Here is a 26,022-nt window from a genome sequence, read left to right as displayed (position 1 = left end):
AAAGTAAATTGCATATGCCCCATAGTATGAAAGATAACTGTAGAAAGGGATTGAATTATATTTAACATTTTACAGCTAACTCTTGATAGACAAAGCATTCAAAAGGTGCTACTGGCAAATTGTTTCTTATTCTATCTCTTATTCATTAAAACTTCATATAGTCTTCCTTCATAAGCTAACTTTCTAGATTTATTTGGAGTTCGGTTTTTTTCATGAATCACACAAGAGCATAAGTAGTGCAATCAGGCACCATTATCATTGGGAAGAACATATCGTAACCTATGGAGTCATTAAATATGAATTTTATCAGCACTGTCCACTAAAGTTGACAACACACTAAATTTAGACTAAATGGTTAAAACGTGAATTTCTGTCTATTCACTTAAATACACTCTGATCAAAAGCAGAGCTTGCAACGTGAGGCCAGAATTGCAATCTGCTTCACTTTAATGAAACGTTTTCCAGCTTATTCCCAGTTGTTGTTTTATGCAACATCATCCAATATTTATAATCCAACTGAAACTTATGTGAGCCAGACTCATTTAGTTCGGCACAGTTCTGAGCTTACTGGATAGTTCAAGGCGATTGCTATGGGACCAGTCATGGTTCAATTTTCTTACTAGGACTATAGGATACAAAATTAGCATATTGCTTATCTACAATGTAACTTATTGAAGCTATCCTACAGGTAGAACCTACATAACCTCGGGTTAGCTATAACTCCACCTATTAGCTTTCACCTGCAATAGAGTGGATCTGGATCTCCTACCTTCCTCCTCCGTAGTGTTTATTGCTTGGGGAAGGACTTATGTCGCCCCAAATTAATTGAGCCATTGCAATTGAGCTGTAATTATATTTTTTTCTATGCTGAATAATGTCAGCTTTAAGGAACATGGACTATTAAAAGACTTTGTGGTACTTTGCTACAACATTTAAGATTTAAAATGAAATGGTGAAACAGTCAAATGTTTTTTCTTCATCTTTTGTGGCCTTTAGAGTGTGTTTTTTTTCTAGACAAAGTTCACTATATGATGCACCAGATGGATTTTTATGATGGTTACATAACTGGCGTGTAGTAACTACTGTGCAGTCCCTCACAACCAAAATCCATTACATACTCCCCTTCCACCATTACTTCATACCTGACATTGTTGTCACATGACAATTCAGGTTGTTCCACACCTTTGCCTCATTTGGTCCTGGAAGAGTCTTTGTGGAACTTCTACATCAATGGCTGTGGTGGGTTCTTGTACTTTTTATCTAGAACTGAAAAAAAAGAGTAATGGATTGTTAACAAGACCACAGCTCCTTGTAAAAGATAAACTACTTAAGGTCATTTTCAAGTAATATAATCTGAACTTGGAGTTGCCACTTTCTTTTGCACTGGAATGAGCACTTATTCCCCTGAACTGATCTAAATTATTATCTGACAGCTGATTAATGAATTTGCTGCCAGGAAATGAATAATTTGTTTCTGAATCTGATTTGCCCCATACAAAATTCTGTCTCTACCCAGGGAAATGTTGCCTTCTCTAGAGCAAAAATGTAGTCAAAGTTTGGAATCCGTAGTAGTCAGCAATGCAGAAGGGGAAACGAAGGGAATAGCCTAGGCATTTTTCTGTGTTACCCAGTATGCAGTTTTAATAAAGTGGACGTGTCATAGCAAGAATACTATATAAAGACGTGCTGGATCCTGCACATTATCTGTGCAATGAACCTATACTAGACAGAAAATAACTGTATTTTACACGTCACACACCAACTCTGGTGTTCCAGAATAACATAAGGATCCTTTTTGTTACATTATAATACTAAAACTGACCTTGTGGTAAGGGGAATATGTGGGCTGACAAAGTTATGTCCTTTTAATTTCATTGCCTAACAGTCCCACATAATTTTTTTGGCTTCAATTGTGTCTGAATCACACCCCTAAAATACAAATGTGTCCATTATAATCATTATAATTGAACTGTTCTCTTATTTGGGTCAATGGCTTAAAAGTATTAAAGGCATAGGATTAGCAGGACACTAGGCATATGGCATGGTTTCAAGTTAAATAAAATGGCAGCCACCACATCCCTCTGGTATAACTCAATAATGTATTACATTCTACTATATATCCTTACAGTTTCTCTTTAAAATGTACTTCTACTTATAGTTGCATTGTGAAAGCACACCTTTTTAAGTAAAAAAAAACACAAAAAAAACTTACTAACTTACCTCGGTAGTGGGAAGCCTTTGAATGGTCTAGAGGCTTCCTGTATCCTCTTATACCCCTCCGTTCAAGTGAAAAGTCCCTCTAAGCTTGTGTATGGTTTTTATCCTCCATGCATTGCTTCATTTCACTGGGCCTTTGTAGACCATGCAACTGGAAAAACCTTATTCAACTGTCTCAGGTCAAAGAACTTTAGAGGGACCATTCACTGGAAAGGTAGGGTGTGAGAGGATGTTGGAAGCCTCTGGACCTTCTACTGGTTTCCACTACAAAGAAAATTACGTAACTTTATATATATATATATATATATATATATATATATATATATATATATATATATATATATATCTCAGGTGTACTTTTCAAAAGGACCTCTAAATGCTTGATAAAAGCATACTAAAGCTGTTACCTCATGTGCACAAAACAAATTGCACAGCCTACAACATGTAGGAACCCCCCGGCCATTTGTACTTCATACTCCAAAACAAATACTAACTTTACTGCAGTATGTATGTATGAACACCAACCTTGAGGCCGGATATGTACAAATACACCTGTGAATATAATGCCTGGTACACACCATGCAATTTCCCATCCGATAGACGGGTTGAATCGATTATTTCCGACAGATCAGATCTGATTTCTGATCGTTTTTTTATAGAAGTGATCAGAAAATCGACTGGAAAAAACGATTGGAAATCACTTCGGACCTGTCAAAAATAATAGAATCAACCCGTCTATCTGAGGGGGAATTTCATGGTGTGTACCAGGCATAAGTCTTGCAACAGGAAATTGCACATAGATGTATACACCAGCCACATCACCACAATACAGAGGCCATAGAAGATCTCCCATTTCCTCTGCTGGCAGCACACATTTATTTATATAGAAGCTGGGAAAGGAAGTAATGGCTTTGCTGCTATTAAGGGCTGATTCACAATACAAGAGCTTTTTAACCACATAACGACCGCCCCCAGCCGATGGGCGGCGGCAAAGTCCGGGCCCAAACGACCGCAATACGCCCATCGGCGGGGGCGGCATCAGCGGTGGCTGTGCGGCGATCGCGTCATCAATGACGCGATCGCCGCCGGCAATAGGCTCCGCCCACTCTGCACGGAAACCCGCCGGCCAATTAGCAGCGCCGGCGGGTTTCAAATGCGGCGATCCGGCCAATCAGAGGAGTATAATACACTTTGTTATTGTAACAAAGTGTATTATACTGGCTGCCTCCTCCGCTGATGGTCACTCGTCGTGCGACCATCAGAGAGGACGGCAGCCTTGCAGCTAAGTGTAACACAACACATTTTCACCCACACAGACCCCCCGATCGCCCACCCCAGCCCTCAGAACCCCCCTGACCACCCCAGCACACCAGCATCTGCACCCCACCACCCACCTAAAAACCCATCAATCACTCCTTGTCACTATCTAGGGACGCTATCCCCTAGGTTAGGTCCCTAACTGCCTCCTAGGGTCCCCTGATCACCCCCCCTACCCTCAGATCCCCCCCAGACCCCCCTCCCAGACCACCCCCCTGTATGCTGTATACAGCTATATAGCTGTCTTACCCACTGATCACCTGTCTATCACCCATCTATCACCTGTCTATCACCCCTAGTCACCACCACCCATCAGCGCAGACCCTAAACTGTCCCTTGGGGGCACCTGATCACCCACCCAGACCCTCAGATTGCCCTCAGACCCCCCCCTCCTGATAACCTCCCCAGTGCATTGTTTACCTCTATTCTCCCCTGTAATCCCTCACTGATCTCCTATCGTCACCCCCTGTGTCTGCCACCCACCAGATCAGGACCCAGTCTGCCCCGTGCGGGCACCTAATCAACCCCCCACACCCTTAGATCGCCCTCAGCCCTCCCCCCCCCCCCCCAAACACCTTCCCAGTGCATTGTATTTGATTGTGCTGCAATTGTATTTGATTGTGCTGACATTCAATTTCATTGTGCTGACATTCAATTTTATTGTGCTGTAATTGTATTTGATTGTCCCGTGATTTTTTTTGATTGTCCCGTGATTGCCCTGTGATTGCCCTTTGATTGGCCTGTGATCGTCTTTGATTGTCCCGTGATCGGCTTTGATTGTCCCGTGATCGGCTTTGATTGCCCTGTGATTGCCCTGTGATTGGCCTGTGATCGGCTTTGATTGTGTCGTGATTGGTTTGATTGCCCTGTGATTGGCCTGTGATTGGCCTGTGATTTGCTTTGATTGGCCTGTGATCGGCTTTGATTGTGTCGTGATTGGTTTGATTGCCCTGTGATTGACTTTGATTGTCCAGGGAATTGAGTGCCCTGTGATTGGCCTGCGATTGCCCTGTGATTGCCTTTGATTGTCCTGTGATTGTTTCTGATTGCCTCCGATTCCCCACTCGCCACCACCCCCCTGTCACTATCCAAGTGATCTAAAAACAGTGAAAACTGTCACTTTTTTAGTATCACTAGTGTTAGCAGTTAGGCCAGTTAGCTAGGCCCCTTTGTAAGTGTCAGTTAGTGCTCAGCCCACTGCACCACAGTCACTAATTAGCGTCATCACTGTCGCTAATCAACATTGGTACTATATAGTATCTGTAAGTGATCATTACTGATCGCAGTCAGATCTATTAGGGTCACTAGGATCCACACAAAAAAACGCAGTGTTTGCCCGATCAGGCCTGATCGTTCGCCTGCACTTGCGTTCAGCCCGCCCCACCGCAGTGACAGAATTTTTTTTCTGATCACTGCAAAAAACACTGTACAATAGCTGTGGCACTGTAAACCTCAGTTTTGATTTATTTTTTTTATCAAAACTCAGTGAGCACAGCTTTCTACCTCTCAAATACTCCCTTTTGCTAGGTAGGTGCTCTTTTTTCTGCGTAGTCTCAGAGGAATACCCCCTAAATTTAGCAGCCCACCATGGCAAGAAAGGGGTATTCCGATGATGAGGTTCTCAGGTACATGGCCCAGTCGGATGAGGACGATTGGGACGCCTCATTCGACGAATCTTCCGGGTCAGAGTTTGAACCTGAATTGAGCAGTGGCTCACTGACCGATAGTGATGACGAGGTTGAGGTCCCGGCTAAAGCCAGGCGTACCACACCCCATGTTGTTGGACCGCAGGTGGCGCAGGATCAGCCTCAAGGGCAGCAGAGTGGTGTTCGTGCTGGTCTGAGATTTCATGGTGGGGCAGGCACCAGCAGCACAACATCTCCTGGACCTAGCACCAGTACTTCCGTAAACCCTGGTGAAGTGGCGAGCACCAGCATGGAAGTTGAAACTGGTTCGGTGGCACGTGCAGTAAGATCCCAGTCGCAGCCACCAAGAAGACGGGCCCGTACTACCCCTAATTTACCAGAGGTGCTGGCAAACCCAAATTGGCAATCCCCTGATTCCGCCGCACCCGTACTTCCCCCTTTCACCGCCCAGTGTGGAGTCCAGGTGGAGACAGATAATCTAGGATCGGCCCTAGACTTTTTCTATCTGTTCTTCACCCAGGATCTTTTGGACTTAATTGTGGCAGAGACCAACCGTAAGGCCACACAATATATAACCGCCAATCCAGAAAAGTACCTTGCCCAGCCTTTTCGGTGGAAACCAGTCCAAGTTTCCGAAATGAAAATTTTTTTGGGCCTTCTCCTTCACACGGGATTAGTAAAGCAGAATGTGTTGCGGTCTTATTGGTCTACGGACCCAGCACATCATGTTCCCCTGTACTCTGCTGCCATGTCCAGGACACGATTTGAGAACATCCTGCTCTTCCTGCACTTCAATGACAACGAAACCTGTCATCGAAGTGACCACCCTGCTTTTGACCGGCTCCACAAAATTCGACCCCTTATAGACCACCTGTCATCCAGATTTGCAGATGCTTATACCCCTGACCAGGACATCTGCGTAGACGAGTCCCTCATACGCTTTACCGGGCGCCTTCGCATCAAACAGTACATCCCAAACAAGCGCGCCCGGTATGGGGTGAAACTGTATAAGCTCTGTGAAAGGGCCACAGGCTATACATCTTATTTTAGGGTCTATGAGGGAAAAGACTCAAAATTGGAGCCGGTCGGATGCCCTGACTACCTGGGGAGCAGTGGAAAGGTTGTGTGGGACTTGGTGTCACCCTTGTTCCAGAAGGGGTACCATCTTTTTGTGGACAATTATTACACAAGTGTGGCCCTCTTTCAGCACTTAAAAATAGAAAAAATCCGATGCTGTGGCACCGTGCGGCCTAGTCGCCGGGGCTTCCCCCAACGGCTCATTACCACCAAACTTCAACGGGGGCAGAGGGCCGCCTTGTGTGCTGACGACCTGCTCGCGGTGAAATGGAAGGACAAGAGGGAGGTTTACTTCCTGTCCACCATTCACGCAGACACGACAGTTGAAATTCAACGGCGAACTAAGGTCATTGAAAAACCCCTTGTTGTCCACGAGTATAATACTAACATGGGAGGGGTGGACTTCAATGACCAGAGGTTAGCGCCCTATTTAGTTGCCCGAAAAACAAGACGCTGGTATAAAAAAGTGTCTTTTTACCTCATTCAATTGGCAATTTACAACAGCTTTGTTCTCTACAGTAAGGCTGGGAGAACTGGCTCGTTTATTCAATTTAATAAACAGATCGTGATGGAACTCCTGTATCCAGGAGGTGCCGTGGCCCAACCCCAAGATGCAACTAGCCGGCTACATGGAAGGCATTACGCCTATCCAATTCCGACTACCCCAGGTCAACGAATCCGAAGAAAACGCTGTCGTGTCTGCAGCAGGGCTGGAATAAGGCGTGACACCACTGTTTATTGTCCCACCTGTCCTGACCAGCCTGGCCTATGCCTAGGGGAGTGTTTTGAGAGGTACCACGAGCAGGTACACTATTAGAGAGTAGGGAACTCCACACACAGCGGTAGGCACACAAGGGTCTCTCAGTGCTATTTCACACTGCTGCGATGCGTTAGGGCAAAATGCCTAGCAAAAGTCACACTTTGCGGTCCCCCCCTACGCCGGAAGTGCTTGACTTAACGCTAGTGCATGCCTACGTTACTGCGTGGCTTCTGTGGCAATATCGATCGGCGCGGAAGTCATGTTAGTCTATGGCGACGCAGTTCATTACTAGGCCGAATGCTACTCTTGTGGTATTGCCTGAAGGTCTGTTTTGGACGATACGGTGCGGCGGGCTCGACCCACCGGATATGTCAATATGCAGTGTGAAACCAAACATCGGGTTTCCAGAGACCCTAATACACAGGGCTGCCAGAAACCTCTCCTTTCACTTGGGACAAATTGCGTAATGTATTTCGCCACAACTCTGTGCGATTTGCACTTCGCACATTGTTCCATGGGGGACAAGAGGTTTGTCCTCGGGAGGTAAGTTAAAAAAAAACAAAAAACAGGTAAGCAAAGAAGTTAATGTTTGGTTTGCAATGTTAAGTTTTTTATTAAAAAAGTTCAAAGGTTATTAATGTTAATGAAGTAATTGCTTTGCTGCTTGCTTGTTTTTTGGGGTTTTTTTTCTCTTTTTCCATCCAATAACCTTCCAGGTGGACCGAGCGAACGACTAACCAGCTGCAGTACTGATGGTGCATCCTGACAGAACGTTGCGCGTCTGTCAGCTTACACACAAGTCGGTGCATGCAGCGCTGCAGGACGAGATTTCTCCTCCGCAGTCAAAAAGATACGTTTGCCGAGGCATATGGGCCGAGGAGTGGTGTTGGGGATTCATATGCTTTGGCAAACACTTTGTATCAAAAAAGAACTCTGGCAATGATTTGTTCATCCACATCGATCGGTGTGAATGGATAAATCAGGTTTGCCAGGGCATACGAGCTGGTGGGTTTGGATTTTTGGGGCGGCAGCTCCTATGTCCTGGCAGACGCCTTCCCCTCCTTTTTGTATTGTTTTGTCTTCTTTTCTATCCAGACCGACCAATCAGCTGCAGCACTGATGGTGCATCCTGACAGAACATTGCGCGTCTGTCAGCTTACACACAAGTCGGTGCATGTAGCGCTGCAGGACGAGATTTCTCCTCCGCAGTCAAAAAGATACGTTTGCCGAGGCATATGGGCCGAGGAGTGGTGTTGGGGATTCATATGCTTTGGCAAACACTTTGTATCAAAAAAGAACTCTGGCAATGATTTGTTCATCCACATCGATCGGTGTGAATGGATAAATCAGGTTTGCCAGGGCATACGAGCTGGTGGGTTTGGATTTTTGGGGCGGCAGCTCCTATGTCCTGGCAGACGCCTTCCCCTCCTTTTTGTATTGTTTTGTCTTTTTTTCTATCCAGACCGACCAATCAGCTGCAGCACTGATGGTGCATCCTGACAGAACATTGCGCGTCTGTCAGCTTACACACAAGTCGGTGCATGTAGCGCTGCAGGACGAGATTTCTCCTCCGCAGTCAAAAAGATACGTTTGCCGAGGCATATGGGCCGAGGAGTGGTGTTGGGGATTCATATGCTTTGGCAAACACTTTGTATCAAAAAAGAACTCTGGCAATGATTTGTTCATCCACATCGATCGGTGTGAATGGATAAATCAGGTTTGCCAGGGCATACGAGCTGGTGGGTTTGGATTTTTGGGGCGGCAGCTCCTATGTCCTGGCAGACGCCTTCCCCTCCTTTTTGTATTGTTTTGTCTTTTTTTCTATCCAGACCGACCAATCAGCTGCAGCACTGATGGTGCATCCTGACAGAACATTGCGCGTCTGTCAGCTTACACACAAGTCGGTGCATGTAGCGCTGCAGGACGAGATTTCTCCTCCGCAGTCAAAAAGATACGTTTGCCGAGGCATATGGGCCGAGGAGTGGTGTTGGGGATTCATATGCTTTGGCAAACACTTTGTATCAAAAAAGAACTCTGGCAATGATTTGTTCATCCACATCGATCAGTGTGAATGGATAAATCAGGTTTGCCAGGGCATACGAGCTGGTGGGTTTGGATTTTTGGGGCGGCAGCTCCTATGTCCTGGCAGACGCCTTCCTCCTCTTTTTTTTTTTTCAAAATTTTTTGGCATCCACATTGATTGATTGTTTGACGTTCATTTTTCCTTTCAGCCCACAGTGCATTACCCTTATGCCCAATATAAGGAGTATAGCAGAAACTCCTAATACTGGCCATACATGTAATGATTGCAGAGACCCTAAAATGCCAGGACAGACCCCACGAATGATGCCATTTTGGAAAGAGGACACCCCAAAGTATTCCGTGAGGTGCATGGTGAGTTCATAGAATGTTTTATTTTTTGTCACAAGTTAGCAGAAATTGTGGTTTTGTGTTTTTGTTTTTTTTTCACAAAATGTCATTTTCCGCTAACTTGTGACAAAAAATAAAATTTTCTATGAACTCACCATGGCCCTCATGGAATACCTTAGCGTGTATTCTTTCCAAAATGGGGTCATTTGTGGGGTTTGTTAACTGTCCTGGCAAGTGGGCGGGGTGCTAAATTTTGAGCACCCCTGTAAAGCCTAAAGGTACTCATTGGACTCTGGGCCCCTTAGCGCAGTTAGGGTGCAAAAAAGTGCCACACATGTGGTATCGCCGTACTCGGGAGAAGTAGTATAATGTGTTTTGGGGTGTATTTTTACACATACCTATGCTGGGTGGGAGAAATACCTCTGTAAATGACAATCTTTTGATTTTTTTACACACAATTGTCCATTTACAGAGTTATTTCTCCCACCCAGCATGGGTATGTGTAAAAATACACCCCAAAACACATTGTACTACTTCTCCCGAGTACGGCGATACCACATGTGTGGCACTTTTTTGCACCCTAACTGCGCTAAAGGGCCCAAAGTCCAATGAGTACCTTTAGGATTTCACAGGTCATTTTGCGGAATTTGATTTCCAGACTACTCCTCACGGTTTAGGGCCCCTAAAATGCCAGGGCAGTATAGGAACCCCACAAATGACCCCATTTTAGAAAGAAGACACCCCAAGGTATTCCGTTAGGAGTATGGTGAGTTCATAGAAGATTTTATTTATTTGTCACAAGTTAGCGGAAATTGATTTTAATTGTTTTTTTCCACAAAGTGTCATGTTCCGCTAACTTGTGACAAAAAATAAAATCTTCTATGAACTGACCATACTCCTAACGGAATACATTGGGGTGTCTTCTTTCTAAAATGGGGTCATTTGTGGGGTTCCTATACTGCCCTGGCATTTTAGGCAGAATCGGACGGAATCAGAGCACCTGACCTGCACACTGATTTTGGGTCAGTGATTAAAGCCCCATCTACATGATACGATTCTTTGTGCGATTCGATTACGATTCTATTTACGATCCGATTAAATCCAACACGTCCGATCGGGATTCAATTCGATTCAATTCGATTTGTCATTGTTTTGCAATTGCAAATCGAATGGAATCAAATCGAATCCCAATCGGGCATGTCGGATTTAATCGGATCGTAAATAGAATCGTAATCAAATCGCACAAAGAATCGTATCGTGTAGATGGGGCTTTAGACAGCAATGAAGGCATTAGATAAGCACAACAGCCAGGCAAATAGCATTGTTAAAAGAGAATTTTACTTCTCACTTCATCTTTCCTTGAAAGCACCAACTGCATTGTGTAAGTCGTTTGTGCTGGGTCTGGACAACAATTCCAGCAATCAGGGTTTTTAGATGTTTTCATGAAAATGCAGGGAAAGAGCAAAATGTCAGTTTACAATCTGAAAATGATTTCACGTGGCATACACCAGTTTATCCCTAGGATGGAAAAAATAGGCAGGTTATGACTTCAAAATATACAGAGGTAATTCAGAAACGGCAGATCTAAAATATAGATTCAGAAGGAGGAAATGGGATGAGCTTAGTTTAACTTCAGGATCCTTTCAATGTCATGCCAGCACAGCCAGACCTTGATTTCACCTCAAAGAGCATTTGCCTTTCTTACTAAACACATCATTTACTAGACACGGGCATAAAAGAGTGGATAACAGTTCAATTTACGCTCGCTGTTGTATTCAACAAGCTCATTTAACATCATTGTTGCCGAACGGCTATAGTTTCAGACTGTGCTCATTTCCCAAACTATGGTACGCTCAGCACATCTTTTTCAGAGCATTACAAAGTATTCTAGCTAAAAGTGCATTTCAGCTTGGGTATTTAAAAAAAAACAAAAAAACACAAAATGTTGATGAATATGCAGTCTAATTGTTGAACTGTATTTGATTAGTTTACAAGATTATTCATGCATCTTTAATAGCTCCAAATACAGAAAAGAATCAAGTACACTTATTATAGAGGCAGCATGCTAAGAACAGCTGGTCTTGTCAAGAAATCCAGATCATCTAACGCTTTCCAAATTTTGTTGCTTGGGGGGTAATTAAAATGTGATATTTTCCTCGTGGAATATTATTATTATATTTTTACAGTCACAACATGATTGTTCAAGACGCCTCAAAAAACTTAAATTTAACTTTACTTATTATGTAGACAGATACATGGAGACTAGTGAAGACACATGTAAAGCAATACATTTAAAATGACCATTAACAGCTCTTTCTTTAGATGAAATGTGAGCACTGAGGTACAGTAGACTGCCATCTGCACTAATACAGTTACCCCTCTGCCTCACTAATTAGCATAGCATTTCAGTAAGGAGGCTTTTTGGTCTCTTTCAGCCCCTTACACACTCCTAGTAGTTTTGGTTCACCTCATTAGATATAATCGGAACATTTGAGTGCATGTGAATGAATGAAGTGTCAGTGGATTTGGGGAATGAATAGAAAAACACAGGTCAGTTATAGCATAATACCCATTTACATGGAGTAGATATGGGGGGGGGGCTACAGATACTAGCCACAGTATTTACCTAGGGGTGATGGGGACAGACACTGGACACAATGGTCATTGGGGGGAGGGGAGCGGGGACATATATATATTGCAGGGAAATGACTTATATTCCAGAGTGTATGGCATTTATGCGCCTTTAAATGATGTGAAAAACATTGCATGAAATGGGCTCTGTCTGGGAGAAAGCGCTTATTATTGTGAACACACCACAATGAAAGCACATTTAATGTCACTCTGTGTTACAATGTTTATAGGAACAGAAAATCCTGTTTTTAGCAATCGTTCAAAGCAGATTATTAGCAAGTAAAATAGGGTATTCACAGATGAATTGCGATATCTGATGTACTGTAACTAGTTGGATTCTTTCATTTAACACATTGTAGACGTTCCTTCCTAGTAAATCCTGGCATGGTTTTCCAACATGTGTGATTCTCATTTCACTTGCCCTGTCGGTAACTGCAGCTTCACAAAGACATAAATCATTACTCTGTCAGGCCTGTCCTAAACTGGTGGCTCTCAGCTCCTGTCTAATGTCTATGAGGACTTTTAGAGAATGTGGAAATAGATCTTGTAAACATTCAATGCCAAACTTGCCTTGTAAACTGAAGGATTGCGGATTGTAATATTTTGCCTGCAGTCGCTGGGTGGGGACAATTCCATCTTGCCCACAAGTCAGAAGCCACAATCATATCTGTTGTAATGAATGAAGAATAGTGTACACAGTGTTCTCCCCAGGCTCTTTTAGCCGGGTGCTAATTGAGGAGAGCACCCACTGTCATTAGCTTGCCTCCTCACCTTTCTCCTATGCTGTAAGTAGAGTCATGCTGGTCCTTCATTCCAGGGATGGTCGTAGTCAGTCAACTTCGCTACGCTGTAACCACACATAGTTTTACGCAATTACGCTTCACCAAACTATGGCTTTGAAATGAAATATTCGCCTCGTATGCATTTCACAGACTACGTGTTAAAATACGCAATTACGCGTAGTGCGAAGCGTATGTGGATGCTTATGCCCGCATGCAGAAAATTTTACGCATTAATTCCTCCTTAAATGTTTATAATGGGAACTCTTCTATGCGTACATTCCCCTTTCCAACGCGTAAATTTGTAAGCATAAAATCGCACATGGAAAATTAGACACGAGTAACGCATTCGTAGTTCACTACACAATACATATGTTAACTACGCATAGTGGGCGTAAGCTACGTGTAGTGGTACTTTGCTATGCGTAAATTCATAAGCGCAGTTTTGAAACTTCACCTACGAACTACGATGCGTAGATGCAAACTACGATGCATAAATTCGCACTGGCATAGTTTCTGCTCATTCATGCTTCATTCCCCCGTCGCACCCCCTTGGTTACTTTTTTTATGCCACTCGGCTGTAAAAAAAATTCCGGGAAGAACACTGGTGTACACATGTGCATATTTCCATATTCATTATGAAAATGTATTTGGACCACCTGCCAATTGTTGTGCAGCGTGTACTGCCTCAGCAGAACCTGATGGGTGTGAGACCTAACATTTTCCCAGAATTCTTACATCAAGAATAGTAGAATAAACGCTCTGAAGTTACTGGCAGCTTGAAATGGCCTGTATATTTTTTTGCTTTCTACTAGACAGAATGCATGATGCTCTTATAATTTTTATCACTCACATAGATTGATTTGTGGTCAATAGATCATGATCAAAATGGGTGATTGTTAGCAGCAGGGGTGCCACAAGGGTCAGTACTGGGTCCAGTACACTTCGACTAGTAGATGAAAAAAACATATGCAGAATAATTAATACATAGGAAGATAGTAACATACTGCAGACGGATCTGTATAGGATAGCTATATAGACAACAAAATTGCAGATAAAATTCAATATCTGAAAATGTCAATACAGACTGGGAAGTGAAACTTGCAGAGAACTGGTTGACAATAAGTTAAATAATCGTATTCAATGCCAAGAAACAGCAGCAGGAGTTAAAGCAACAAGTATTTTAGGATGCATACAAAGGGAAATTAAACATTCAGATCAGAGGCGGCCTAAAGGTGCATACACACATCAGACCATAGTCTTTGGAAACTAAAAGATCACAGACCAATCTTACCACCCTTCATGTAGTATGAGAGCCATACTCTTCACAGTCTTTTCTATGGAGCTGAACTCCACATCAGGAAAAAATCTTTGCAAGATGCTGCACACACAGATGCTGTACAGACACAAAAGATCAGTATCTGCAAAAGATCTGTTCCTGCCAAAAATCCATTCCTGCAAATTGCAATGATAGTCTATGAGATCTGCAAATCATCATACACACATGATTTAACTGACATTCATCTGCAGATCAGATCCACCAGGATGGATTTTCAGATCTGCAGATGATTGTCTGGTCTGCAGATGAATGTCAGTTAAATCATGTGTGTATGATGATCTGCAGATCTCATAGACTATCATTGCAATTTGCAGGAATGGATTTTTGGCAGGAACAGATCTTTTGCAGATAATGATCTTTTGTGTCTGTACAGCATCTTGCAAAGATTTTATCTGATGTGGAGTTCAGCTCCATAGAAAAGACTGTGTAGAGTACGGCTCTCATACTACATGAAGGGTGGTAAGATTGGTCTGTGATCTTTCATTTTCCAAAGACTATAGTCTGATGTGTGTATGAGCCTTTAGAGTACGCAGGGCCTGGGGCGAGTGTCATATGTGGGGCCTAGAGACACAGATATGCTGTGGATACACATCTACATGCTGTATATACACGCGTGCGCACACACGCTGTGGAAACACACGCACACACTGTAGAAACACACACTCTGTATAGGTTAGATAGGTAGGTGCCCCCAGTATAGGTTAGATAGGTAGGTGCCCCCAGTATAGGTTAGATAGGTTTATGCTCCCAGTATAGGCTAGATAGGTAGGTGCCCCCAGTATAGGTTAGATAGGGCAATAAGACATTTACCCCCCCCCCCCAAAAAAAAACCACATATAATAAGGCAACATTTCCAAACATTGCTCCAAATACTCCACAGGTGTAAAACACAAACATTGCACCACCGATGTAGCATGCAGAAACATTACTCCACAGACGTGAAATGCAGAAACGTTATTCCACAGATGTGAGATGCAGAAACGTTATTCCACAGATGTGAGATGCAGAATTGTTATGCCGCGGATGTGAGATGCAGAATCATTATGCCGCGGATGTGAGATGCAGAAACGTTATTCCACAGATGTGAGATGCAGAATCGTTATGCCACAAATGTGAGATGCAGAATCGTTATGCCACAAATGTGAGATGCAGAATCGTTATGCCACAAATGTGAGATGCAGAATCGTTACGCCACAAATGTGAGATGCAGAATCGTTATGCCACAAATGTGAGATGCAGAATCGTTATGCCACGGATGTGAGATGCAGAATCTTTATGCCACAGATGTGAGATGCAGAATCGTTATGCCACGGATGTGAGATGCAGAATCTTTATGCCACAGATGTGAGATGCAGAATCGTTATGCCACGGATGTGAGATGCAGAATCGTTATGCCACGGATGTGAGATGCAGAATCTTTATGCCACAGATGTGAGATGCAGAATCGTTATGCCACGGATGTGAGATGCAGAATCGTTATGCCACGGATGTGAGATGCAGAATCGTTATGCCACAAATGTGAGATGCAGAATCGTTATGCCACGGATGTGAGATGCAGAATCTTTATGCCACAGATGTGAGATGCAGAATCGTTATGCCACGGATGTGAGATGCAGAATCTTTATGCCACAGATGTGAGATGCAGAATCGTTATGCCACGGATGTGAGATGCAGAATCGTTATGCCACGGATGTGAGATGCAGAATAGTTATGCCACGGATGTGAGATGCAGAATCGTTATGCCACAGATGTGAGATGCAGAATCGTTATGCCACAGATGTGAGATGCAGAATCGTTATGCCACGGATGTGAGATGCAGAATCGTTATGCCACGGATGTGAGATGCAGAATAGTTATGCCACGGATGTGAGATGCAGAATCGTTATGCCACGGATGTGAGATGCAGAATAGTTATGCCACAGATGTGAGATGCAGAATCGTTATGCCACGGATGTGAGATGCAGAATAGTTATGCCACAGATGTGAGATGCAGAATCGTTATGCCACAGATGTGAGATGCAGAATCGTTATGCCACGGATGTGAGATGCAGAATCGTTATGCCACGGATGTGAGATGCAGAATCGTTATGCCACGGATGTGAGATGCAGAATAGTTATGCCACGGATGTGAGATGCAGAATAGTTATGCCACGGATGTGAGATGCAGAATCATGACGTCACAGATGTATGGTGCAGAAATGTAACGCCACGGATGCGAGATGAAGAAACCGTTACCACAGATGTGAACAACCTGGTACAGACTTCACACGGATCAATAAATCTCAGTCAGAGCAAGCTCCATCTCAATCAACATCAAGTGTAAATGTAGTTAGTTAGCATGTGAGGGAATTTAAATTGTGCTTTGATAACATCAGGTAGAAAAACCAATCAGGAGCAAATAATAGTTTAGCAGAGCTGTTTACACAAGGTTTACCTCACCACTCTCCAGCAACTTGTCACTCCTGTGATGTCCACTTCAAAGGCTGGTCCCTCCCTGCACACTGTGATGCACTCTGATGAACTTGATCCTCTGACCCGACCTATGAAGGAATCTGCTCCCGGCATTCAGTAGCCATCATGAGTCTGTCAGACCAGCTGGAGCCGCTCCTTCCAAGTCACTGTCTTAAGGTGGCCATACACTGGCCCGATTCGCGGCTGTTTCGACAGCAGATTCGATCCTGGGATCGAATCTGCTGCCAATCGTTCGCGCTAAACGCACCCGCCGATCCGATTTCCTCCCGAAATCGGATCGGTCCGTCGATCGCGCCGTGCGGGAAATTACCCTCGATCGCCCGCGGGTAGGGAGCGCGTCGCTAGCGACGGCCGATCCGATCAGGTATACATTACCTGATGCTGGCTCCCGGGCGTCTTCTCCGCATCTTCTTCGCATCTTCTCCACGCTGCACCCGCTCCATCCCGGCGCTTCCTGTCACTGCAGTGACCAGGAAGTTCAAATAGAGGGCGCTCTATTTGAACTTCCTGGTCACGGAGTGACACAGGAAGCGCCCGGATGGAGCGGGTGCAGCGTGGAGAAGATGCGGAGAAGATGCCCGGGAGCCAGCGTCAGGTAATGTATGCGCGGGGGGGAGGGGGGGGGGACAGGCGGCAGCGGCGGCTCCACAGATTGTGATCGGTTTCAGGCTGAAATCGATTCACAATCTGTTTGCAGTAAAGGCAGCCATACGATCCCTCTCTGATCAGATTCGATCAGATAGGGATCTGTCAGCTGGTCGATCTAATGGCAAATCGACCAGTGTATGGCTACCTTCATAGCGGCGGGCAGAGAGCAGGCTAATAACACGTGGAAGCCTCTCTCCTCTCTGCCTCCCTGCAGCTGCATGTGACAGAATCCCCAGCCCTGCATAAAGCTTCTTCTGAGACACGCAGCCATCGTGAGCCCACTCCTGCAGTGCTCTGACATTCCCGGCACTGTTTTCAAACGCTGTCAGCCAATGGTAGTGCTGCTGAGGTCAGCCAATGCGAGAGGAGGTCTCGCAGTGGCTGACCTCAGCAGCACTACGATTGGCTGAGGGAAGCTTATGCTGCTCTTATTGGCTAGAGTCTCCCTTCACTGCTGCGCTGCCCGTGGTCATCTGTGCCTGCTAGAGATACGGGGTATAAAATCAATGTGCGGCAGAACAGAGCCACGGAAACTTTTCCTCTCTGATAAGTGTATATATGTATCTAGGCTCTCCCGTTTCAGAGGGTGCCCCACTTGCCCCCCCCAAAGGCCGGCTCTGATTCAGATCCTAGGATAATACTGCACATGTCAGGGTCCTTTTACACTTAATCAGTTGTTCTCAGTTATAACTGAAAGTAAACTTATTTTCAAAGTAATGTTCATGTTTCCTATGGCTCAGTTCCCACTATATGCGTTTTAACTGAAAGCTTTTTCACAATGCACTGCTATGAAGAGAAAAAAAAATGTGTACTAACACATATCAAAGCATTAAGTGTAAAAGGGTACTTATTCTCTAGTAAGCCTGCATCTGAAATATGGAATAAAGTTATGGCCACCCCATTACAACAAGGATGTTGGCGTTTTGGAACATGTGCAGAAATGAGCCATCAAATTTGTGTGAGGCTCTGTTCACAGTGGGTTTTATATTCCCTGTAAAGCAGGAAAAGTTGCACTGCACATTATGCGTGCAATGTTGCGAAGCACACAGTCAATGAGAAGTATGCTTCACTGTCACAACACCTGCATTTTGCAGTAACTCACTCCATGCATTGTGTTGGGGTGTCACACATCGTTAGATCGCATCGCACCTGACGTACTGGGAGCGTCGCATAAGACGGGACAGAGTATTTCAACAAAAAGATTACATAACCTGGCCTTATTTAGCCTAGAATAAAACACCTTAGGGGAGATCTAATTAACATGTGTAAATACACCAGAAAGCCATACAAAAAGCTTTGCAGATAACCTTTTTGTCCTACGGCTTATACAAAGGACAAGTGGGTATGACCTGCGTATGCAGGTTATGTCATCTAATACAAAGGGATTCTTTACACTGAGAGTGATAAAAATCTGGAATATCTTACCACAGGAAGTAATTATGGCAAATTCAAAAGGGCCTTGGATGCTTTCCTTGCATTGAAGGACATCTGTGGCTCTAATTACTGTACTAGGTATTACCCAGCGGTGTTGATCCATGGATTTTATTTCACTTCAATCTGCAATCTGGAAGACATTTTTACCCTTTTTGGGCAAATTGGTTCAAACCTTCCTAGAGGTTTTGTTTGGCCCCCTTTGGATCAACTGAGATATGTGAGGGTGATCTTTTTTCTGATTGACCTTGATGGACAAATGTACTATATTTTTTTAACTGAACTAACTACGTAACAATGTAATTAACAGATTGATTATTATGGTTATCTATCTATCTATTTATCTCTGTACATATAAAAAAAGAAACGTTGTCATTTTGCTGACGCCCTGCTCAACATAATGCTGCAAAAGAACCTTTCTTACTTTGAATAGCCTAATTCAGACTTCCTACTGTAATATTACAACCCATGCTATTTGCAAACCACCCATGGCATTTACATCTCTTAAATATTTCTGTAATATTATTGACATTTTGCTGCAGAAAGGGTTACTCAGAAAACTATTCTTTTAATTCTTCCCAGCACATTGCGCTCAGCTCTTAGATCTGTACAGAAGCATAGTGTGATATGGCATCTTGGCCCTGACTTGTTGGCATATGCACATTAGTAATAATTGGAGTGCTGGGATATTCGGATATTTTAAAACAAGCGTTTTAATTAGGAACAAACAAACCTGAATTGCTTAATGTTCAGCAGCAATAAACCTGGACCAAGAATGCTTACAATATTCTATCACCTCAGAGGGATGAAGAGTTGGTAATGCATGATATAAATACATACACATTCATACACCAAACCTACACAAAGCACTCCGAGGACAATTTCACATTGATTTCCAAACCTTCTTTTCCATCCCCTCCATCTGAAATGCTGGGAACTTTATATTTTGGGGCAACACACAACATTTATTTTCTTTTACTTTTGCTAAATGTGTTTTTTGGGGAGCATTCGTGAACTAGTAGGTAAACCATTATCATACGGTAATTGCTATAATAACATTTACACTGAGTGGCCACTCTGATAATGCGCTGGTCTACCTTTAGCTCTGATCACAGCTCATATTATTCTTGGCATAGGCTCAACAAGATGCTGATACCGTTGCTGAGGAATGTTGGCCCATGCTAATGCTATGCACACACGATACAATTTTCTGGCAGATTTACCTGCCATATCGATTTTTTCAACATGTCTGTTTTCCAATTGATTTTCCGATTCATTTCTGTTCACTTTTATGGAAAACTATCGGAAAATCAATCATAAAATCGATCGAAATTCAGAAATGTTGGAAAAAAATCGATCTGTCAGGTAAATCTGCCCGAAAATTGTATCAGGTGTACCTAGCATAACACAATGGCAGCTTAAAGTTGGGTCCGATTCGATGGTGGCAATTCCAAGCTTTGAAGTGATGTTTTGACTTCATCCCACAATTGCTCAATGGGATTGAAGTAAGGGGACCGAGCTGACCATGGAAGCAAGTTAAACTCTGATTGATGTTCCTCAAACCAATTTGAGACCGATCGAGCAAAGTGACAGGGGCCCATAACAGTCGTCTTTTCCTATTTTCTGATACCAAAGGCACTATTGATGGCCTCCTGCTGATAAAGCTTGTCCTTTGCAAAGTCTGTCTTGTTGTGCGTTGGGATATACTGTATATATTTGTAAAATGAATGTGCTAGAAATTGTATGGGAAGTTGACGTTATTTTGAATGTATCTCTTATCTGTGTCATATCAATACAATAAAAAAAAAACCTTCAGGAGGACGGAAAGGCCCATTTGCATGGCATGCAGTGCAAAACATTGTCAGCTTCATCCAATACATTTTTGTTTGCTGCCTATTCCATCAAAAATGCATTGGACCTAGTGTGTACTGACTATCAACCATTCTTTTTTGACTACTTACTGGATTAAAAAAATGGGTGTTTTTTAACTTTTGCTTGTAAAACTTTCATAACTTACCTCTAAAGTAGCTTGTGCTAAATGAATGAGCACAATTTGGCAATAGAAGTCGGTAAGTCTGTCAATCCATCCACTAGGTGGGTGTAAATGTAAACCAATATCTTAAAAAGAACGTGCATCAAGTTTGACAAATGTCCTGTAAGGATAAGGTCACATTTTGTACAGCTGTACAACTCTCTGTCCAATGCTTTTCGGAAAAGAGGTGGTAGTGAGTTCAGGTCCTCCTACATGTGAGCTGTCTCACGCCGTCCTCCACCTCACTTACGCTGGTCTTTCTACTGGTAAATAGACTGTGTTCGTGTGCAGTCGCTTTGCATAAGTTGCGCTGCAAAATAATTCTCCTTTCATGCCTTTACAGTTCTATGGGCCTGTTCAAATCTCTGCGATGTAACAGATCACATCCTAATTCACTACATGTAGGCTTTGAATTAACGTGTATGTCCAGTTTTCATTGCAGTTCCCACAAATATGGGGCTGGATTTCTGGCATGGAAACAAAGGCTCGGGCCTTGGGCAGCTGCAGCCCAGTGGGGCACCTAAACATGAAAGAGGGGCTGCCTCATATGCGGTTTAGGAGACTGAAAATAGGAAACAACACATGAAAAAGGGAAACAGATGCTCAAGGGTGTTGTTCATGTAAGAAAGGGACTGCTGTACTTGAACGATACACATGGCATGGGGGGGGGGGGGGGGCGCTACTGCACAAGAGAGCAGAGTCACAACATACTTGGCCTAGGGCACAACAAGTATAAATCTGGCCTTGCACACGAGTGTGATATGCAACTGTTGGGTCACTCACATACAGAGTTGCATACAGTCATAAAAACTATGCTTCACAGCCACTGTTAACGTACGTGTTATGTGGTAATACAATGCATACACTGCATTGGGATATTGTAATCCATTGGATTGCATTGCATCGAATGCTCTCTGATCATCACATAGACTTACTGTTGTATTGAGATTTTCTGCGTTCAGATATCTCTTACAACACCCCACTGGGAACTTGGCCTAACAGTCATGTGAGGAGATGAGGTCCTGCCCACAAAGCATAGCCACTTTCTGCACAACTAACTCAACTGATTTTAACTCAGAATCTGCTGCAATACAGTGACCAAATCACAGTAACATGGTTGACCAAAAGTATGGCTATGGTCACTGGAGTCACACTTCAGTACCAAGAAATACACAGACAAGAGGACAAGTCAGAGCACTCTTTAAAGCGGATCCAGGATGAAAAACTAACTATAACAAGTAACTTGTCTATATATCTTATCTAAAGTTTAGACAGTTTACTCAGCATATCTAGCTGCAAACAGCTTCAAAAGTTTATGATTATTTATTCCTGTGATACAATGAGAGCAGCCATGTTCTGTTTGTCAGATTGTCACAGGCTGAGGGCTGGGGACGCTATTAGCTTGCCTGTTTGTAAATTAACAGTAGGAGAACAGAGGCGCCAGCAGGATAAAAGTGGATAAAAACTTTAACATTTGCTGGGAGGAAGCGGTGGACTTACCTCCATAAAGCAGACACGAAAGACTGTCTGAATAGTAGTCACATTTATTAATTAGTACCCCAAAACAGTGCAACGCGTTTCGCAGGCCCAGCCCGCTTCATCAGGCAATAAACATGGGGACAAGACAGAATTTCAGCAATAGTAGGTGTAGCGCCTTGACTGAGGCGCTACACCTACTTTTGCTGAAATTCTGTCTTGTCCCCATGTTTATTGCCTGATGAAGCGGGCTGGGCCTACGAAACGCGTTGCACTGTTTTGGGGTACTAATTAACAAATGTGACTACTATTCAGACAGTCTTTCGTGTCTGCTTTATGGAGGTAAGTCCACCGCTTCCTCCCAGCAAATTTTAAAGTTTTTATCCACTTTTATCCTGCTGGCGCCTCTGTTCTCCTACTGCTATACTGTGTCCACCCCTGGTGGAGGGGTGATCTACCCCCTTTCGCATCTACAGAGAGCGACTTCTTATCCCTGAGTGAGGACAGGTCTAATCTCCTCACCTGCCTATACAGTGGTTGCCTGTGTGGTAACCCATGTTTATGAGTATAATTTTCTCACGATAACCTTTATTTCATTTATGCTTAACATACTACACTATATTGGGCTCTCGGTTTCTCTACACTTTATGTTTGTAAATTAAGTCCCCTCTCCTCCTCCCTCCTCCCCTCTGAAATCAATGGCTAGTAACCTCCTCCTCCTCCTACCAAGACTGAGCTTCTATAAGACCTTACTAAAGTGCCAAAGCATAAAAGGAGCTGTGGGCGAGGCTTGTTTAGTTTATAGGGAATTAGAGTATTAAAACAAAAAAAAAAAGTATTTGGCTCAAAGAATGCCCCATAAACTATATGAAAGGAACACAATTATGCAATGAGTAAAAGTTTGTCTCGGATCCACTTTAACATAACTTCTCAAAATGAACACTGGAAAGACTGTAATGTTCCATACAACACAGCCCTAATTCTGAACACACTTTAGATCCTCCTCAGCCAAATTGATCATTCACTGAATTTACACTTCACTCTAAGGGAAACTGTTTAAACAGTTACATATTATTTCAGTTTACAGTATTTAACGGGAACCTTAACTGAACGGGGGGGGGGGGGCGGTAAAGAGATTCAATTACCTGGGGCTATTACCAGCCCCCTGCAGCAGTCCTGTGCCCTCGGAGACGCTCTGGAATCCTCCGGTCCCCCGCTGTCACTTAGTTTCGTTTTTGACGACCCACCAGTCGGCCGGCCGCCATGCGTATTATTGGATGCATTCCCTACTGCAATTAGCGCTGTTGCGGACCGCAACGCGTACAAAAATACGCGTTGCCGCATAACTACGCATGTGGAATGCGGCTACGCGTATTTTTGTATGTGTTGCGGTCCGCAACAGCGCTAATTGCAGTAGAGAATGCGTCCAATAATACGCATGGTGGCCGGCCAACTGGTGAGTCGTTAAAAACAAAACTAAGTGACAGCGGGGGACCGGAGGATTGCAGAGCGGCTCCGAGGGCACAGGACTGCTGCAGGGGGCTGGTAATAGCCCCAGGTATGTGAAACTCTTTATCCCCCCCCCCTTCAGTTAAGGTTCCCTTTAATGATACCACAGCACAGAACTGTAGAGTGAAAAGTGTGATTGTTCACAATCAGTTTTATTCAATACATCTTTATATAAAGAAATACAGATGTACAAAATTCAGAAATCTATTGCAGAGAATCAGTTTTACGTTTTCTTAATTCACCTGAGTTAAAGATAAGTGACTGTGATTTGTGCATTGCTCTTTGCATTATTGACTTAAATGAAAAATGTATAGCAGTTCACACATTTCCTTAGATACTCCAGTAAAATGAAGTTTGTGTAGCACATTGTCAAACTATTTACTATCTATTTATTCACACAGGGTAGTGATATAATCTTGAAAAATAGACTTCCTACATTAAAGTTGATCACCTCTCTATGTGAATAAATGGTTGGTAAATTATTTGAAAGGATTCAGCAGCAATTTTTTTTACCCAGATTGACTTGAGGTGCGTACACACATGCGACTATAGTCGTTTGAAACGATCATTCCCCGATCGTTTCAAACGACGATCGTTTAAAAAAAAGCAGCCAACGATCATTAAGTCTAACGACGGACGAGCTAGATCGTTCAAAACGAACGATCTAGCTTGGCGGATTTTTTCCAACGACGATCGTTTGCAAAAGTAGTACATCGTTGGAAACGATCGTTCGTACTAGGCTTGACATGCGCATTTCGCTATTTCTCCATGAAACTTCTCATTTTTATGCGCAAGCGCAATAGTTGCTTTACGTAATGTAACGTTCGTTCTAACGATCAGATCGTTACACACATTTAAAAACTAACTTTACTTAGGTTGTTCTTTCATCAATTAAAAGTTTGTTCGTCGTTCTCAACAAACGATCGTTGTCGCATGTGTGTACGTAGCATTGGAAAGGACCTGTGATGTAGAAACACCACCCCTTAAAATTAGGCCTTTTCTCTACTGACAGATGATGGTGGGGAATTCACTACCTGTCAGCTGCTTTCTAATTTACCGCAAAGAACTTGCTAGTGCTCGGCCGAAGCAGCAGACAGCTGGCACCCCATGCAGTTGCATCTGAGCATGGTCCATGCTGTCACATATTAAATGATAATATATAAACTCAAGACATTGGCTGTTGCTATGAGCAATATTGTTGTATGATATCTGTAAGGCTTGGTGGTGTATTCTCCACAGTCAGCATGCAACGCATGAGCTGGCGTGGAGGAGGTACACACACTAGCACCAGGAAACAGGCTATCCCTAGTATAGTGGAGGGGAGGACTGACTGCAATAGGAGATTGTGGCGCACAGAGCCGGTGCAGATCTGACAGCCACAAACAATGCTTTCGTTATAACGTCTCAGCGCAAAGTAGCGCTGAGCGCACAAACCAGAACTGAGGAGATCAGGACAGGTAGACAGAATGAACGCTTGCTAGCTAGCGGCTACTTAGCGACAGCAAGCGTCCAAAACCAGACAGACTGGAATGAGGCAGCCAATGCGATGCGGCGATGGCGTGCCTCACAAAGACAGGACAGAACAGTCAGAAAATAGCAGGATTAAGATAGATGAACATAACACAGATAAATATACAATAAGTATGTTTTCCTAGCGTATTACAATTACAGCTATCAATGAAACTATTTGTAACGTCTGACTAACATATGTATATATCGGCAATGAACCGATATATGACATAAGCAGGAACGCTGACTAACACTGGAGCAAAACAGGGAACAGGGCTCAGAAGGATTCGCTATCTCTTCGCAGAGATGAACGCAATCCACAAACGGTAACAGAACAGGATTCAGAAGGATTCGTTATCTCTTCGCAGAGATGAACGCAATCCACAAACAGTAACAGAACAGGATTCAGAAGGATTCGTTATCTCTTCGCAGAGATGAACGCAATCCACAAACGGTAACAGAACAGGATTCAGAAGGATTCGTTATCTCTTCGCAGAGATGAACGCAATCCACAAACAGAACCAGGAGCAGGGTAACTACCTCAGCACGGGTGGTCACGGTACGCGCAACCTACCAAAACGTGCTGGAAAGCTGACTAACTGCACACAGGATATAAACAGTTCGTGTACGTATACATCAGCGACACTGATGTATTAACGTAACACAAATACAAGGAAAATAATAAACGTGCTGGTATGCATATATATTGGCAATGAACCAATATATGATGCAAAGACCAGCAAAGTATCTTTATAACAATAAACACGATCGGGGGCTAAAGCGACAGCAAGGCAGGCTTAAGCTGAAGC

The 26,022-nt window shown here is 43.5% G+C and overlaps 1 protein-coding gene across 1 annotated transcript in view; it reads right to left on the bottom strand.

The window, feature by feature from the left end:
- The window catches only part of LOC137518635 (cadherin-6-like), a 510,593-nt gene that overhangs the window by 344,991 nt on the left and 139,580 nt on the right, over positions 1-26,022 (bottom strand). Inside the window, exon 2 of the mRNA XM_068236737.1 lies at positions 1,143-1,266. The gene's annotated coding sequence lies outside the window, so the exon portion shown is untranslated. The remainder of the gene's footprint in view (positions 1-1,142; positions 1,267-26,022) is intronic.

The sequence above is a fragment of the Hyperolius riggenbachi genome, chromosome 5 (genome assembly GCF_040937935.1).
Source record: "Hyperolius riggenbachi isolate aHypRig1 chromosome 5, aHypRig1.pri, whole genome shotgun sequence".
In the NCBI taxonomy this organism is placed as follows: domain Eukaryota; kingdom Metazoa; phylum Chordata; class Amphibia; order Anura; family Hyperoliidae; genus Hyperolius; species Hyperolius riggenbachi.
This window is presented reverse-complemented; position numbering and strand designations above follow the sequence as displayed.